The sequence below is a fragment of the Mus pahari genome, chromosome 6 (genome assembly GCF_900095145.1).
Source record: "Mus pahari chromosome 6, PAHARI_EIJ_v1.1, whole genome shotgun sequence".
In the NCBI taxonomy this organism is placed as follows: Eukaryota; Metazoa; Chordata; class Mammalia; order Rodentia; family Muridae; genus Mus; species Mus pahari.
In genome coordinates, this window is record NC_034595.1 from 8,931,595 (window position 1) to 8,935,284 (window position 3,690).

The following is a 3,690-nucleotide window of genomic DNA, read 5'->3' on the forward strand; positions in this document are numbered from 1 at the left end:
TGAAATTAGAACAGTTACAATTATTTCTGTTGAAATTCTTTTTAATATAGACTGTGGCCCAGCAGTTGTTTTTTAAAGTCTCTCCTAAAGGATTAATAGAAGCCCCTTTCTTTTTTTCTTTTTTAATTATTTTCTTTATTTACATTACAAATGCTATCCCGAAAGTTCCCTGTACCCCTCCTAGAAGCCCCTTTCTTTCAACAAACACTTTTCTTTAAGAAATTGGGTGTCTTCTTTTTATTAGAAAAGGCCTTATTAAGCAAAATGATTTATAGACTATCCCATCCTCCTAGTGTTAGGCAAGTATGAAGGTCCTAGTTGCTCGGGTCACCCCGGTTGCAGGGGTTCCGCTTCTCGAACTAAAATTGCAAGATTTATTATTCTATTAACGTTCATAAAGTCACTCTTTTGATGAGCCATAATTTCTCTTTATGAAGAGTCTGTGTGCCAGTCACTCATGACATAGGAGAAAAAAAAGTCCGGACTTTCAACATATTCTTATTCTCTAGACCATTAATAAAGTCCTGAAATCCCATCTGACTCCAGGGGATAATGGCATAAGGTATAGTATCAAACAGTAAATTTCAGAGAGTCAATGTGTCGGTCAGAGACATCCTTCACATGGTTGCCCGTGTGTTAAACCTAAACTTTCCCTCTTTATATTAAAAAAGAGAAAGAAAGAAGTCAAGTGCCAGCTCTCTTGATGGAAAAGAAAACCCACTAGCCAAGCTTGTATTATCTTTGTGAATATTTGTAAGGAGTGAAAGAGCAGGAGGTGTGAACTTTCTCTTGCTTATCTAAATGGTCTGCTAATGGCAAAACCTAATCACAGTTACCACAGTTACTTAAGTACCAAGTTTATTAAGACAGTCACCAAATCCTCCAGCTACAGGGCTTCTCCTCACTGTCCCACCTTCACCCCATCCCCCACCCGGAACAGTGCAATTTCTCCACCTTAGGTTTAATGTCCTTCGTTTATTTTAGGTGGGGAGTTAGGGAACTTGGAACTTCTAAAAGTAGTAAACCCAAAAGAGACTGTAGCATCATAAATAGAAATTTTAGTCTACGCCGGAGTTTTACAATTGTTTGCTTCTCAGCTTTGGAAAGTCAGCTTACTTCTTTACCAGAAGATTCAGTTTGTCCTCTACAGATCATCCATCCCTTCCTTGGTGACCTATTTGGGATGGAAAGTCAAAACCATCCCAAAGCAACTCTCCCTAGAAGCGCGAGGAGCCATCATCTCCCCATCAGCGCCAGGATCTCCTGGCAGTCTTTGTCCCTTCTAGACGTGGTAGCTTGGAGAGGAGGTTTGGTTTCCAAGGATTGGAGCGTTTGAAGGGCGGGGCCATCTCCAAGTCCATCTCCCCCCACCCCCCCTTTTTTGTCCTCTTCTCCTGGGACGAGAGGGCGGAGCAAGGTCCCCTGCGGTCGCGTCCGGAGCTCTCTCAATGTCGGTCGCTCGAGGTGAGTGTTGGCCAGGGCGGTAGCCCGTGGCGTCGCGCCGTGCCGCAGGTTCATTTCTGGAGTTCACCGCAGCCGCTCCGCCAGCGGCTTCCCCGGCCTGTGCCAAGTGGGTTTACGAGGTCGGAGGCGTGTTGGGGCGCGCTGGCGCTGGCGCAAGGCTCCTCCCCAGGGCTCATTCCCCCGACCGCGAAAACCCTTGGAAACCCCAGGTTTCCTCTGACCTCCGCTCCTTCCTCTCCGCCGCGTCTCCGCGCCTGGGGAGGGAGCAAGGGGGAGGGGAGGGCGGTCCCCGTCCCCGTCCCCGCACTTCCGAACCACGCCAGCTCACAAGGTACCTTCACGTCGAGGAAGATATTTATAGCAGCCTCGGAAAGCTAGCAGTTGATAGGAGCTTTCAATCTGAAATACGTTTATTATCATCATCATCATTATTATTTTGCCCGGTTGCAGAGCTTTTGACAGCAAAAAAGTCAGCTTTTTATTAAAGACAAAGAGGTAAATTATCAGTCGGGACAGTGCAGACCTGGCGCGCTTCCTCTCTTGGCCACGAGGAATTGATGGGGGGAGCGGCGGTCAGCACTCAAGACACCCTTAGGGTCCTGGTGGGGAGGAGCGCCGGGCCCGTAGACTTGCTCAGGTCCCTCTGGCACCTGGAAAGAAGGGAGTCTTCCCCCCTTGCACAAAGCCAGTAGGATTTCACTGCTGAGCAGCCTCGCAGATCTTTCCTTTCTTCCTCTGCTTTCTTTGACTCCAGGCTCCCTTGCGCTGGAGTCCTTTCTCCTCGCTCTTCTCTCCCTGACTTCCCCCTCCCCTCCCCTCCCCTCCTTTCCTTCCCTCCCCTCCTTTGCTCCCCCTCCTTTCTTCTCCACCGCACGCGTAGTGTCATTTATTTATTTATTTATCACCCCCAGCCATCAACACCCTTTTAGGACTCCCAAGCTTTTCAATGTGAGTGGGAGGAGAAAAGGGCAGGAAGTGTTGACTGGAAGGGGGTTAGATCGTGCGTCAGGGTGAGACATTCTGCCCTGGAATACACAATCGGGAAAATCTTGGGAAATGAGGATTTTTAGATGTGTTTAGGAAATGCCGCTATCTGAGGAGATCCAACTCCGTGCGCGTCTCCTCTGCTTTTATTGTATGGGTTTACCCCTCTAGCTGCCCGGACTGTGGTGGAGAGGAAAGGGGGGCAAGTATTAAAGAGGACAATCTCGCCCAGGATCCTCAACACCGCGCCTTCACCGGATGCGCGCTCCTCTATGCGAAGGAATCCAGCAACAACCCCTAATTCAGAGGCGGACAAAAGAAACTTTAATTAAGGTCTCTGCCCCGCGCGCTGCGCTGCGTGCTTTTTCTCTCTTGGGGCTGTTGATGTCCAACTAGAGGATCTGAGAAATAGAAATGGTACCACCAGCTCATGCCCTTGAACTTCAGTTGCTCCTGACTTGCTGTATTGATTTTTTTCTTCTCTATTTTTTTTTGTTGTTGTTTTTGTTTTTGGTACAGTAGTCCCCATCATCAACCATCCTAAATGAGATTAAAGACTTAGGAGATCTTTAACCTGGTAAAGGGGGCGGGGGTAGAAACCCATTTCTTGGGAAAAGAATCGTCCTGAACAGACAGTTTGGGGCGGGGGGGGAGAATTACACTAAATAAAAATTCAAGGTGTGATGCTACAGTTTGGCTCTCGTCTTCAACACCATGGCACCTTATCATTAGGAGCGATGATTGTTACTTTCTAAACCTTTGGAGGATCAGCCGGAAAGTGCAAACAATGTGCAAACAACGCAGGATGGGGGTGTGTGTGGAAAGTTATTTAAGTATGACCCCCAGACCCCCCAGCCTTGGTGCACCGGTCAAAACATTTCCCAAGTTCGGAAAAGAAAGTGGTGGCTTCTAGATCAGAATGATGGGTTCTTTCTCCTTTCCATACCAGAAGAGACATAAAACGCACAATAAGCCTTGAGAGGGCGAAGGCTTAAAAATACGTGCCAGCAATGGACAACTTGAGCCCTTCACTGAAGATACACTGCAAGCTGGAAAGGAATTAAAAAGCCCCACGTGGTTGATCTGGGTTTAGACTTGCAACCTTTAGTTCTTTGCAAAGATTGGCCTCTAGATGGATACATTTGAGGGACCCTCTGGAGCCGGGGTTGGGCGCCTGGGGCAGAGCTGATGGTGCGAGCATTTAGAGCAGCGGGGCAGGGTCCCCACTAGGGGCTTGTTTCT

At 48.2% G+C, this 3,690-nt stretch overlaps 1 protein-coding gene across 1 annotated transcript in view; it reads left to right on the forward strand.

The window, feature by feature from the left end:
* Positions 1-1,199: 1,199 nt before the first annotated feature.
* Znf462 (zinc finger protein 462) overlaps positions 1,200-3,690 on the forward strand; it is a 137,520-nt gene continuing 135,029 nt past the window's right edge. The window contains exon 1 of the mRNA XM_029540266.1: positions 1,200-1,464. The gene's annotated coding sequence lies outside the window, so the exon portion shown is untranslated. The remainder of the gene's footprint in view (positions 1,465-3,690) is intronic.